Below are 15853 nucleotides of genomic sequence, written 5' to 3'. Positions count from 1 at the left end.
CACCCTCTTACTACTTCACTTCCCTGAATATATATCTGTATTTAATTTCCATTACCACTCGATGTAGTAGAAATGACATAGTCCTTAATTTGATACTTATTGTGAAAAGATGTCCAACCCTCACTGGTTTTTACTGGTTTACTGCTTTCTCCCATTGCTTTTACATAAGAAATGGAAGCCCAAGGATTTTAATGAAATTGAAAATTAAATCAATTTAGGAAATCAGGCCACATTCATGGTAAAAGAAAAAGCTTTCACTGAATTACAAAAAATGTGGCTGATATAAAGGAAAACAGGAACATATCACTTCAGATTTCAAACTTCCTTCTGAGGTGATATGAGGGTCTGACTGTCAAAGTGGAAATAATATAACCTGCCAGTTTGATACCATCCATGACCATATTTTATTGAAGGAAATTTAAGCGTGAAAGAAGCAAACTCGATATTGATTATGATCAAAAAGCTTCCGGCCAGAGTGGTGTTAGTTGGTTGTGTCACAGCAGCAATTACACAGCACTGGTCCCTGGAGACTTTCACCTACTTGTTAGATGAAATCAATAATACCCAGACAAGCACTGAAATGACATTTTAATGTTCACAAAGAACATTTACACTTCAGGGCTGCCTTTGAAAAAGTTTCTCCCAGTGATGGAGAGGGCAAATGGAGGGTTCTGTGTAGCAGGCAAAGACACTTGCTTTCAAACCAAGTTATTAACTGTAATTGGAAGGGGCTTTGCCAAGACTGATATGTGATAATGGATAACAGATAGATAACAGATATAATAGATAACGGATAATTTTGACAAACAAACTGTTTGCAAGTATTTTGAGGAGAGGCAGTGAGATATGAGAAAGGAGAGGAGTTGGAGGCAGCTGCACCTTCTTCTCCCAAGAGATGGTACAACCCAAGGTGATGGGACCAAAATACAGAAGGTGGCAAGTGTTAGCTACATTTCTCTCAGTGCTACTTATTTTTGTTGCTAGAAAAAGACACATTTCAAATTTTATGTAGAGTGAATTTTGTCAGATAGAAATCTGACTTAGGTTGCTTTTAATGCCTTTATTTTAAGACAGCTGTACTATCTGCTGGAGATTCAGTCAGGAAACCACCTCCATGTTTTTTTCTGAAAATTCTGAAATGCCTAGAGTTAAATAATGATACTGAGGCATCCCGGCATGTCAAACAAGGTACTCACTTTGCCTCTTTTGTGGCTTAACTCCAGTATCAGCTAAGCCCCACATAAGTGCTTGCTCACTTCCCCTCATATGGTTGTGTTGAGAATTGAAAGAGAAACGAGAAAACTCATGAGTTGACATAAACCAGTTATATAGACAAAGCAAAAGAAAAAAAAGCACATTCATTCTCTGTTTTCCATCAGAAGGGTGGTGCTTAGCCATCTCTGTACAATTGCTATGAAGAAAATTAGCTCTATCCTGTCCAAAAGGAATATATCCCCTTCAATTTCATCATGACTTAGGAAGAAGGATGCTACGTCCTTGCTCCTAAGTCCTCTATGATGCAGGAAGAAAGAAATTCTTGCAGCCTGGGATCAATTGCCTCTTCAGACAAACATAATCTAAATCTATATTCCTATTTTTAATGAAAGTTCCTGGAGTACTGCGGGTACTAAGGCAGTAGGCTAATGTCCAAACCCAGCTGAAAGTTCATATTGAATCTAGGCCAATAAGGCCTCTCAATATTTTGGCATTCCTGGTGTAAAAATAAATTAGCTGTAGTTTATTTTGATTACTGTAGTTAAAAATATTTCCCTACTTATTTCTTCTCTTAAAAGAAATAAAGGTAAAATAAACACAAAAAGAAGTGGGATTATCAGAATCTTTCCCATTGCAGTGCAATCTAGTATATGTAATTTAATTCCTGAACATGAAGAAAATGCCAATTCAAGCTATCTTTTTCCATATTTATACATCAGTGTGGACTCTAGAGTCATCTGCTGGAGAGGTCAATCTCTCATAATTTTTTTTCTTTCTTCAGATAGAAAAATATACTGAAAAACAAAATAAAATATGTGCATTAAATTTGCAGTAATTCAGATCTGTAACAGTGTTTGTCATGCGTTCATTCAAAACATGAAGCTTTACAAGCTACAAGCAGAAATTCAAATTTCTGGCTTTCAAATGAATCAGGTAAGATGGAAAAGTGATATGAGAAATATGAGCTAATACCTAGATGAACTCTGTGAGCTCTGTCACAGTTCTGTGCCAGTGTGAACTGAAAAGATCCATTAATGATCAACCTCATGCAATATTCACTGCTGCTACATCAAATGGGTCTGTTTGTTTTACTGACATGTCCTGTGCCAAGAACACTGCTGCCTTACAGTTCTGTGAACAATGGGAGATCAGCCAACAACTGCCCTCTGGAATTACTGCATGTACCTAAAACCTTTCCTAGCATCAACAGAATCCCAGCTTTCCTAGCTTCTCCAGGAGGTGCTGTGGAACAGAGAACAATATAATTTTTACTTGATTTTTAACAAGCAATTGAGGAGGCAGGGAATAGATTTTTTTTCTTCTATTCTTCAACTTTTATAACTCACAAAGAAAGGCTGGAAGGAGATCTCTGGAGTTAAAATTTTCAATATTCTTCTTGCTTGCTTTTCCCTCTGGAGGTGTTTAATCAACTAGAGAGGACTTAACATACTTATGCTTAAGGATTTAGATTATCTCCTTCATAGAAACATGGGTATAGGTCTTAAAAATCAAGATATGTGAGGTTTGCATGGACTTAAACACAGTTGTGTCTTTGAGACCTGGTTTTAGCATGCCCAGGTTCAATATTACAGTTGGGTACTCCCTTGTGGAACCTCTGCCATCACAGCCTTTCTTTTCTGTAATGGAGTTGTACCACTCAAACTGCTTATGAAAAAACAAAGGTAAAAAAATTTCCCCCAGACCAACTACTCAAAAATTGTGTGTACAGCTAGGAGGAGAGTGTTCTTTTCACAGCATGTTTCAAACTGCATTTTATCTTTGTTTATTTAGCACTTTGGAGAAACAAAATATTTATGAATGAAGTAACAACAAACCCCTTAGACAAGATATTTAACACAGTGCTATACATTCTGTCTCACAACATCTCTCTAATGTGTTGTGTAACCAGGGAAAACCAGAGTTGATATTTTCCTTGAAAAATACTACAAATAAAATGTATTCATTTTCCCCACACCCAATAGTAAGAAATTCTGGTTTTGTCGTAAAGAATAACGACTTCAAAATAGTTACTTTAAAAGGTATTGTTTTGACAGTCATCTTTTTTGAATGACAGTGTGCCATACTTAAATAAAATTAGTTTTTATATAATTAATTATAATCTTAAAAGTAAAACAGTTCATAAGGATTCTTGCTATGAAGTCAATAAGACTATGTATTAAAATGCTTATTATAATTCTGGATGTGGTTGCCTTTTCATTTTAGAAGATTAGTAAAAGAGTTTTTTGTTAGAAAATACTTTTGCAGTTAAAATATTATTTTTAGATTTTCATTAAAGAAATATATTTTTCCTTCCATGCATTATTTCTTACAAAAATCAGGATTCTATGTTCAGTACAGGTTGCCATATTTTGCATTTATTTTGTATTCTAATAGCTGTAGGTGGTTGTGTGCATAACAAGAATGAACATTAATATAGCAGTTACCAATGAACTAAATCCTCAGGTCTATTGAAATGGGGACCAGGAGCAGAACTCTTCTTCTCACATGTGTGTGTCATCAGTACTAGATGTGATCCTGAAAAGTATTCAAGTCCATTTTGCCTAGCAAAAAAGATGTAGCATTGCCAGTGTTTTGAGTAATGTCATTAAAATAAATGTTTGAGGGTTTGTTTGTTGTTTTTGAGTTGGATTTTTTTTTTGAGGTTTTCTTTTGATTGGTTGCTTTTTAGTTTTTTTTTTTTCCTGGTGGAAGACTGGTGCTTTTGAAAAGAAGCTCCTCATAATCTCTAATTTCTAAACTTTACAAGTTGTCATTGAGGAGCAGATAAGCTGCTTGCTAATCTAGATGTGACCATCAGGTGCTGTTCAGAATTATTTACTTAAGTTTACTGAAACAATATTTGATTTTAAACAGTTTTTCATTTGAAAATAATTTTGGAGGAGAAGAAGGTAGCATCAAACAGAAACATTAATGTGAAAATGAAAAACTACAAGATATAAAATCCTAATTACATACTGTCAAGTACTCTCAACTCTCCACTTCTTTTTTTTTTTGCATTGTCTTTTATGTTATTGCAACTTAAATGTAAGTAAAATTTCAAAACACTCCACATAAGATATAGAAGCAATAAATATTTCCTTTCATCATCAAATATGGCTCTGCAGGACACAAAGCACTTATGGCTCACACTCATTTCATTCAGGGTGCAAGGATTGTCCTATTTTGCTCCTTTGGAAATACTCTGATGAAGTAACTAGTATATGTTTGAAATTTTGTGTCCATTTTAAAGGAAGAAGCCTCAGGTTAAATATTACAACTTTATCATCTCACTGACATGATTTCTAGAATAAGATGAATATGTCTTAAATAAAACAAGCAGATAATAGTTTGAAAAGGCTTTTTAAGTGTTTAAGATATCCTGTGGTAATATGATTCATCTGTGTCCATGTGAGGGCGCATGAGTGTCCAGGTTTCGTCCCTAGAGGAACAGCACAATCTGGATTGTAGAGAGCCTATGGAGATCATTTGGTCTAGTTCCCTGCCCAAAATCAGTCCACAGTTTATTAATCAGAGCAGGTTGCTTAGTGCCTTGGTGAGTTTTGAATGTCTCCAAGAATGGGGATTACACAACTTCTGCAGTCAAACTGTCCCATGGTCTAAACCTCTTTCTAGTGAATTTTTTTTCTTTTTATTGAATCAGAACTTCACTTGAAGTCTCTTGTCTTTTTACCAAGTGTCTCCAAATACAAGCTGTCTCTGCCTCTTCATGGCTCGCATTAATTTGTTGAAAATAATGTTAATATCTTTTAATTTTCTCTTTTCCAAATCCAATAAACTCAACCTCCTCAATTTATTCTCATTTGTTATGTCCTCCAGCCATCTACCCATCTTGGGGATTTTCTTCTGGAGCTGGTGCAGTTTTTAAATGTCTTTATTGTATTGAGAGGTCCAAAACTGGATACAGCTCTCCAGATGCAGCTTAGTGAGTAATGAATACATGTGGAAAAATATTTCCTTCTAGTCTTTGTATGTGTTCTTGGTCATGCAGTCCAGTATATGATTAATCTTCATCACCAAAAGGCATTGCTGACACATGTCCAAAGTGTTGGCTGCTATGGCTCCCATGTAGCCTTCTAAAGAGCTGCTTCCTAGCCACTTGCTACCCAAGAGTCCTGTTAGCTCAATCCTCTAGCTTCCTGAGGCTGCAACCCTCAATTTGTTTTCTCTCACAAAATTCTGAGACAACTTCCATCCCATCATGTTCTTGATGATGATCACTTTGCCCCCACACTGATCTTCTATTTTCAATGAAAGGGCAAATGCCTTATAGACCGTATATTAGACCAAAAGAAAACCAAGGCCCTACTTGTTCTATGAAATAGATGCTCAATAGATGGGGAGATAACTCCTCAATGATTTCCTGATGGAAAGAATAGAAGAGGAGCGCAGTCACATGTAGGCACACAGGTGAATCATTGTGGTGATTGGGATGGGGCTGTGGCTGAGCCCCATCCCCAGTGGGTGCAGCTGTGAGCAGCAGGTGAGCAGCACTGACAGCAGTGAGCCATGGAGTGCCCAGGGCACTGACCCACCACCAAAGGGAACGGAGGGCTCACAGGGGCAGTGCATCAGCATGAGGGGTGTAAAAGGAGAGATTGGCAATCTGGATTAAAAAAAAAACCAAACAAAAACATATGAGTATTTAAGAAATAAAAAGGCAGGATCGTGAAGAGGCACGTGTCTTTGTGATCACACAAAGAGATAGTAAAACTCATGAAAGCTAACTTCAAATACTACAACAATACTTTAATAATAATTTTTATCGCAAAAAATTGAGAATTCACTTTATATAATCATCTTATCAACGGGAAGGGGTTAATAAGGAAGGGCTGAAGAGCAAGAAGAACAGATGCTTGCAGCCATTTGAAGTGGAATGTTGTTGCTCTATATGGGCAGACACCTGAAGCCTTCTGAAGTGTTTTGGTGTTACCCTGTGTGGGTTGAAGCTTTCTGAAACCATATGTTGATACTCTGTGTGCTGTGGCCATCTCAACTGCAGTATTTGCTGTGACAATTATGTCTTTATAGGGACCAGAAGGTCTTGTACTCTACTGGTACAACTGGACATAACACTGGGGAAAGCTACTTAAGTACTTGCCCTAGGTGTTCAGGAAATCCAGACAAGGTACAAATCCAAGATAAAACTGGTTTAAATACCTAAAAATCTTGCAGAGCTGCTGGTTTTTGAAGTTAGCTGTAGATATCAGCAGTTCAGAATTTTATCCAGGTAACTGAAAGCATTGAACTTCATGACAATATTCATTAATTATTCTGACGGCAGTTAGCAGCTGCTTGTCACATCCAGAGGCCTTTAATAATTTTATTTTAATTGGTTTTAAGAAAACTCCAAATTAATTGAACCAGTAACAATAAACTGCATATGTTTTTGTTTGCTTTTATATTTAACCTTTAATCCTAGTCTGTATAGCATTCAGATATTCTAAGTTGTCCAGTATATATGTATTCTAGACTTTATACACATTTCTGAAAATGAATGTTTAGAATGTTTGATTTGATTTTGCTTGAGACTTTTTTTTTCCTTATTTGGAGTGGTTATTCTGCTACTTATTCTGTAGTGATTGCGTTCCCAAATTTTACCAAATATATTTAGATTTTAAGTTTTCAGTCCAGATTCAGTTTAGGCTTTTTGGAAGGTCTCTGATCACCTGCAAAGGCAGTAGGCTTTCCTTTAAATATTTGGCTGATTTTTATACTCTTCAGTCTTTATATTGCTTAAAAATGCATTGGATTTTGTCTATAACCACAGCAAAACTTCTCATTTTATATTAGCATGATATGTTTCTTAAAATAGTATTTCTTTGACAAAATCAGTAACTCTGAGACAAATATTTGGAGTTTTCTAAGGTTTTAAATATAACTGTAAAAATATGAATTCCATTTTCATTCTAAACTGAAAAGTAGTACTTTAAAAATAAGTTTGATTTGCAATATAAGCTTTACATGATGTTAAATGTGGTCAATGGATAATAAATACTACTGGAAAACTGAACTCCATTGCAGCCATCTCCTTCTGCTGAAATTTGTACTTATTGTAGAAAAAACCTAGGGATTTTTTTTGGCATTCTTTTATGGTAAGTAATTAATTTTGCCTAATTCTGTAATATCTGAAAAAAGATCTTTAGCAAAATAGAAAATAACCCTCTAGTCAATGTTATAGTGGTGAATACTTTATAACATAATTAAAATACTTCATTTTTTTCCATATCTAAAGCTGAGGGAGGATAGTAGAACACCATTACAGAGATGCTGAATGCATTAGTGGAAAGACAAAATTACACTTTAAATTGTTCATGACAGAGTTGCACCAGCAGGCCAACAAATTATTCACCTGTGATATAGCTGCTCAAAGATGAGACAAAAATACATTGCTTTTTGAGACTCCAAATAATCAGTAAAGTCAGAGAAAAGAATATTCAAATGAAGCTTCATTTCTGATTCTTCTGAACCCATTAAAGCAAAACAAAACTTAACCTTATACGTGATCAGGAAAACTGAAAATGTGTGGCTGTTACATCTTGTGATGTCTTATTAGAAAATATTTGCTTTTCTCTGATTCTTTCTCTCAACTACTGTGAATCTTAAGATAACAGAAGAATAGAGTTATGGATAAAATCCCCACTGCTATATGGAAATATTGTGTGGTGAAAGATCTTCTCCCGCTTCTTAAAAAGGTAGATACACAGAAAATCAGGTTAATTGAAATCACTGACATACTTTAGTGCTTTAAGCTTTTCATGAAAGCCACAATTAGACCTGGCTTAATCTCCTTCATCTTTGTTTCAGAGTCTCTTCAGGAAAGATATTAGGATGTATAATTTCTTGTCCTCTTTTCCAGATCTTGTTTTTCCTCTGTCAGCTCAATGTTTGAAACAAATGGTCATAACCAAAAGATGAAGAGTTTATCTGAAGTAAACAATTAAAAGATTGTTGGTTTTCTTCACCAGATCACACAGGCAGAAAAAGAGTTAGAGTTTCTGTCAGCCATCTCCTGCTGTCAGCTATCTCCTGCTGTTTGAGTGGTGAGTCATTGCTCTGTGACTGAAAAGAGTTCTTGTGTGCATCACTGAAGGTAGAAGAAATCATAGCATAATTTGTGCATTCATAATTTATACATTCAAAAAACACTTTAATTCTTATTTAAATGATAAATTAAATGGTCATTTATTCTATCTTCCTTTTTTTTTCATATAGCATTTATGACACTGAAATCTAAACTCCATTTCTACACTGTCATCCTCTGAGAATTTGGTATATCAGTTTCATTTGCTTGAAAGTCAATCCTCAGAGGCTATTTTCAGCCGTGATATTTACTCCCTCTTCACACCAACATACAACCTTGTGAGCAGGAATGTTGCCAAGCCAACAGCTAAGCAAGAATACATTTCTAAATATGAGCCAGGAGGTGCTTCAGATAACAGGAGTAAGAACCAGAGCAGTGACAAGAAAACAGCAGCTCTTGAATATCTGCATCTACAGAAAGAATCCTGCTCTCTAACAGTAATGAGGAATTTAATTAACTTATGTTAAAAAATGTACCCCCACAGAGGACACATTGGTGACCTACTAGAAAAATCTGCTCCATCCTGAAAGAAAACAGAAATACCACACCTAAATTGTAAAAATTGCATCAAAGGGGGAATTACACAATATTGGAATAAAACTGAATATATTAATAAGACCTGATTAGCTGCTGATATTCTAGTAATAGTCACTATACTCATCTTCTAGATACAGTAGTTCAGAAAAAATGAAAAATAATCAGAGAGGAAAGTGAACTTGTCCTTTTACATTCTTCCTACACAAATGAATACTACAGGTAAATCCTGCTAAAATATTAGCTCCTTGGTTCATTTTCCTAAATGTCTGTTGTAGTTCTGTACATTGAAAACTTAATTCTGTTATGTTAATATAATAAAATACAAAAAGAAAAAATCACTGAGAGATTAATGAATGAATTGTTTGCAATAAAACTTATTACAAGGTTTGACTCCTCAAATATTTTTCCCCACAGACTATTCAATGGTGGAGCAGAATAAATACATAAAATAGTTTGAAATAGGAATGAAAGTGTATAAGTAAGTTTCTGTATACAAATAATACAACTGGTAATAATGGTGGTGATAATATGACTAATTATCATTCTAGATATCAGATAAAAGTGAAGTAATTTGAAAATGTGTGGTGTTTTCTTCCATCACATCTTCATTATTAGATAGGATTAATATTGCTTGGATGGTTATTAATGTATTGATTCTGGAATACATTTAAATTTTCATGTATTTTAATCATAATATTCTGGGATAAAATACAGGAATTCTCTTTATTTCCAGAAGTAGAAGAAGACTTTTTTATATTTAAGTAGATGGTCAGTTTTGTAACTGAAAACAATTGAAAGTTTGGCTTATCCATGCAGAAGCATGTACCTTAAGTACAGGCAACTAAACTGTAGGTAATATTTTGAAAGTGCCCAGTACTTCACTGATGTCTCCCACGAAAGTACATTTGCAGATGTAGTGACTTTGTGTATGAATTAAATCTGTACTAAGTGGCCATTAATCTAAAAATATGTAGTGTATAGAAAACATTTCAGGAAAATTTTAGAAGTATGTGAATTGTGAATAACATCTTATTCTGTTCTTACTTTTACTCTATCTTTTTTAGCTGAGAAGTTTTTTATTAAGAGGTTTTCATTAACTGTTATGTAACCTAACTGTAGAAGAGACATTAGGCTATGATAAAGTCCTCATAAATTAAGAATATATATTAATAGGTTAGAAGAGAGTAAAAAAATCTTCCAAATTACTGAAATATTAAGTCTAACATTGATTTGTGATGCATGCCCAATAGCAGTCCATATTAATGCCTTCCCTGGTGGCATTTTTATTCTTTTGTATCCAGCCTTGAAATCTGTTAATCAAGGTAGATACTTATTATAAGTAAGCTGTACTTATCTGCATGATTTCCATTATTTTGAACCCAGAATTGCAAGTGCAACTCTCTATAATCTCTGTAATTGTGATTTAAGGTAGAAACGTACTGCTAAAAGATAAACTGATTTAGCTGCAAATGTATACCTTGAAGTCTTAAAATATAATGCACTAGCTCAATCCTTTTACTCTTTTCCCATTAATGCTTGAATGAAAAAAATAGGAAACAGAATGGTTCATTTGTATAACAGTCCACTCCGCCAGAAATATTTTTACTACATATTTCAGTATTCAGACTTTGGATGACCCAAGCCATCTATAATGTTGTGCTCTGGGTAAAACAGATGTTTCTGTTGATGTTAATGTGCAGTTCCAGCTTTTATTAACAGAGACATACAATTCTATTTCTGAAACCCTCATAAATATTATTATCAACAGAGTCCAATTTGTTTTGGTTTTGTCTAGCTGTAACTGTTAATGCAATGTAAGAAGTTAAAAACAAAGACTAAATTTGTTTGGGTAGACTAAACAAGGGCATAAATTAATTAAATTAAAAACTAAAAAACCTCCCACAATAATAATAATAATAATAATAATAGTAATAAAAATAACAATAATAGTACTACATTAGGTATATATCACAGTTGATAAATTTTGTAATGACAAAACTAGAAGTGATTAATTTTCAATTTGCTCTTGGCTATAAATTACATTTAATCCTGATCAGGCATATTTATTTCTAACTCAGACAAATTCCTCACTATATCGGTTTCACAAAATGAAGAATAAAGAAAATACAGAAGATGGTCAGTGAAGCCAGTGAGAGCTTGCCTCAATGAAAGGGGAAAAGACTCATTAAAATTTTCACAATTTAGCCATCTTTAAAATGAGTTAAACATTAAACATGCTGATAAGATTTTTCTGCTCAAAACTAGTTGCCGTGCATTATTTCATAGGAAATCATAGACTTGACTGACATTTGCTTTAATTTGACAATTATAAAAGAGTATCTTAAAATTGCTGCTTGAAGCAATTATTTTCCTGAATTAGCTAGACACACTTTTTTTCCTTTGGAAAGCTAGAAAGTGGAGAAAGTTGATTCAAATCAGCAACCCTCTTTCAGTTATGAGCGATGTAATTGAGAATGGACAACAAAATTAAGGAGCTGTCACAATTTTCTCAGCTATTGGCTTTGAAATTCAGGAGATGTGCGACTTGCAATATGTGTGCAGCCTGCTGCTAGTGTGACCACACAATATCACAGTTTAGTGAATAATTTAACATGCTAATTAGGTAAACAGGATTTCATGGGGAAACAAAGGCATCAAGGTATTTCTTTTTAATCTGGAAGTTTCTCCATGTTATCTCCATGTGTATTATCAGCATTTATCATCCTATACATCTTTACACATTCTCTAATACAATATTGCTATTATTTGTAATACTAAAGTATTATCTCCATAGCATTTATATAGAAAATTTTTTTTGCTCATTTTACAATTTTGTGACTCAATAATACTGTAGTTAAATCTGTAAAAAAAGATTGTCTACACTGAAGGCTTATAGTGTGAGGGACTGCAAAATTAGTGAGCTATAGATCGACATATAAAACTCTTCAGCTTGAAGAATGACACAAAGTGCTCTGACTCTTACAAATTGGAATTTTTTTGCTCATTCATTTTATTGTAAGTTATGACCACAATATTAAATGTTTGACCCTCATTAGTGTCTTGTAAGCCTTGGGCACTAAGGTTTGGCCTTCAGGGTAATCTCCACTTCTGGTTATCTAGTCAGCAGATGTTGTTAACATCTACTGTTCTTCCCCAATTCTCTTTTAAGATAGAGTAACTGCTTTCTTTTCTGCTATGGTTTCTTTGCTTTAAATTGTATAAGAAGATATTTTTGAGGGAAATGTTGATAATTTAAAATAGATCATTCATGAAAAATAATTTTAACCTGTTGCATGATTAATAGAATGCTTGTGGGAAGATAAACTTGTCTATATTATTTTTGATTATTCCTTTGGGTTTCTGGGGATAACATTTTCGAGATGTAAGTAGCAAGATCGTGTTTGGAGAACAAATTTATTTACCACCTCTGTTTCTCACAATTTACATTGTTGGCAATTTTTTTGGCCCTTGAATACAGCCAATATTAAAATAGTTATCTTATTTTCAGATGGTGTAAGTTCTATCTTTTTCTGGTTGTACCCTTGCCATAGGCCACTTAGTAATAGGGTGGATGAAGTCATAAATACATGGTTAAAAATAGCTGCATAGAAGTCTTAATCTAAGTATTTACCTTTCTGATTTCACACAATTACTGTGCCAATCATGTTCTCGTTGGTAGAAAATCTTTGTAAGTAATAAGCAAATAATTTTTTGTACCTTTGGAAAAAAAGGACATTAGTTGCTGCATTAAAACTAGATTGGATTAAAACCAGTTGTAGGGATGGCTCAAAACAGCTAGGTGGGAAGTGGGGCAGGGAATGCAGAGAGCTCTGCATAAGTGGGATGGCCACTGCTCCACATCCTTCATAAGTGCCTTGTTTTGTCTGAATAAGTTAAAGTTGGCTAAGTTAAAGTTGTGAAGTTCCATACTTTTTCCTGGATGTTCTAAAATTTGCTAAGTACCTTATTCTACTTTAATATTCTAAAGTTTGCAAATAAAAGGTTGTTATTGAACTTCCTGAGAATTTTGTTGCTTCTCCCATGCAGTGCCCAGATTATATCAAATAACCTTCCCTTAAACCAGCTGAGTGGGCCAAGGAATTACACTGGTCTGGGTAGATTGTACATGGATGATGCTGAGATATGAAGGAAATGGTATTTCTGCTGACTGCTCTGTGATATTGCAGTCAGCAGAAATCCTGGGAGTGGTCCCTTCTTCCTATAAAAAGGAAAATGTAACTACTGGAGAGCCTTTATAGCTCAGTGGGATTTTAAAATATTGCATTATTTACCTGCTCCAGAACAGCTCACCTCTGGTGACTTTCTGGGCATAGCAGGAAGGACACTGGGGGTTTGGTTGCCATAGATTAATTGCTTTTTCAAAGACAAGTAAGGGACGCCTAACCCTTATCATACAGAAGTGTCTAACTTTAGAGGCTTCCCTTTTATTTATTTCCTTGATGTAGCACAGATTTCAGATTTTTTTTCAGAAAGTCTGCTTTCTGTCATGTACTCTGAATGGTATTAAATGCACATGGGTCATATGAAACTACTTCAGCATGTAGGAGGCCTACTTACACATGATTTCAGTAAGTAATGTTTTGTGGGGGAGTTATACCAGGGGAGGAATATTTCAAATTATAACTGTGAATCATGGTTTCCAATATAGATAATATTTTGGTGACAGGAGCTACAGTGTGCATTCAGGAAAAGATGGAAAGACTAGGTCAAACTAATAGCCCACATTAGCAAACTAAAACCTGAATCCAATAAGAATTGCATTACTTTTTTGTAAGAAAGCAACTTTGGAAGGGAGAAGTGAGTAGTCTTCAAAAGTAAGCCATGTTTTATTTTCTTTGAAAGGGAAGCAATGAAGAAAGTCCATATTCTGCTCCCCAGAGGTGACCAGAATATTCAGCCTATTTCAAAACTCATAAAAATTTACATGTTGTTTTCTTACAGCCTTTACAACATTGGTTCTCTGTGGTACTTAATGCTGATTGAAAGATTCTGTTGATTCACTCATCAACAGTGAAAAAGAGACTAGCACAGCTCTCAGATGACAAGTTTAAAAATGTAGATGTAACATGTCATTAAACAATTCTTCTCCCTTTATTTGGGCTTCTTTTCCTGTGAAAGTGTCCATTTCTGTATGCATGCATACTTGTACATTTCCCAGTACATTAGGCTGCTTTAGATGATTTTCCACTTAGAGGAAGGCCCAAGCCTTTATGAATCTTTCTATGAAATTGTGCACATGTGTTTGAAAAGAGGACAACTGAATTAGTGTTGTCCTCTATGAATTCCAAGCATGGCAGTCTGTCATGGGTGGTAGGTATTAAAATTTATTCTTTAACAATGGAAACCAGTTCAGAAATGCTGAACATATGTTAGCATTGTTATTTAAAAAGGTTCTGCGTGCCAAGGGCTGGAAATGAAGCAGTAACACATACTGTGAAATTATTTTGTAAGAGAAGAGGAAAAGGAAAAAATGGGGGAAATTTCGTAATTTTGAGCTCTTCTGCATCTGGTTCCATTGTCTGAACACTGTGCTATTGTGTAACATTGCCTGAAACAAAACATTTTTCCAAAGTATATGAGTGTATTTAAAATTTCAATGTATTTCTTGGGTGTCTTGGGGGTTTTAGTCATTGCACTTGAACATAGTCCTGGACAGAATGTTAAGTGTAAACTTCTCAACACATTCAAAATGGATTGATTAGGACCATAATCTTTAAAGAATGATTTCCACCTTTGGTGGCTTTGATAATATGGAGCCATTTTTTCAAGTATGTGAAGGCCTTTCTAATCCTGTACTTGTCAACAACTAGTGATGACAGATAATCAATACCTGCAAACATCTGTTTCAGGTTATACATGTGCTTGGTAAGAGCAATTGTGCCAGTAATATTTCATAGTATAATAAGTTGCTAAAAGTCCCTGTTTCCAACTTTAGAGGAAAAAACTCCCAACTATATGCTTCATATCCTCATTCCTATTGATTCCTGTGTTTAAAAAAGCCCAAAACAACAAAACAAACAATCAAAACCAAATTCAGAATGCATTATCAGCAGTAAAAACTGATCAGTCATAATAAGAAGATGCTTTTTTCCAGCACCCAATTTCATTATTCTGTTCTGATCTTTGACTTCAGTACTACAAAACCTATTCTTTGTTCACCTTTTTTTTGTCACACATGATTGACTTTGCCCCTTTCTTAAATCATGCAATTCTCAAGAAATTTACTTCTACCCCCAGCCTTTTATCAACAAAACTGTGCATGGTCTATACCATATCTTTCAGACTGCTGACAAATATACTGAGAAATACTGGACCAGGCACTGACTCCTGAGGGAGGAGGTCTAACACTCAGAGTTTAAAGCAGTAAATGCTGTTTTAAAAGTGAGGTATATATTCTTTTTTTGCTAGTACTTGGTTCATGCAAAGGCAAAATAGAATGAGCTCTTCAGTCTTTGATTGCCTACTTGTTCTGTGACCTTTTAGTCTGCCCTCCTGCCCTTATCCACTTTCTAATAAATTAAAGTTGTGCCTTCCAAGCTACTTATGCAAAATCTCCCTCATAATAAAAGATGTGGTTTTGAAATTCTTTCTCAATCAGAAAAAAAAAAAAGCAGACTTATGGAGCTTAGTGAGCAAGGGAGAATATGTACTCAGTCCACATATATCCATGTGCTTTCTGATTGTGCTTTTGAATGTTTGCACCTATAGAGACATATATTTCTGTTCGAATGGTCTTGTAAAGGTTTTTGAAAGGTCTTGTAAAGAACCTCTGAAAACTGGACGTCTCTTAAAGAGGAAAAAGAAGGGAATCTTTTTCAGTCCTTTTCAAAAATCACATGGACACAAAAAAAATCTTCCTCATTTTCTCATTCATCAGCATGTTTAATTCCATCAGTCACCTGCTATTGAACCTGTGAATTATGGGTATTTACAAAAAGAGGGTAATAAAAATAATGCAGTGTCAACATGTACAGGGAT

This window comes from Melozone crissalis, unplaced genomic scaffold, assembly GCF_028551555.1.
Source record: "Melozone crissalis strain CALT ecotype California unplaced genomic scaffold, PUWL_Pcris_2 ptg000004l_1, whole genome shotgun sequence".
Taxonomy (NCBI): domain Eukaryota; kingdom Metazoa; phylum Chordata; class Aves; order Passeriformes; family Passerellidae; genus Melozone; species Melozone crissalis.
The sequence above is the reverse complement of the archived record's forward strand: the minus strand, read 5'-3'. Positions refer to the sequence as shown.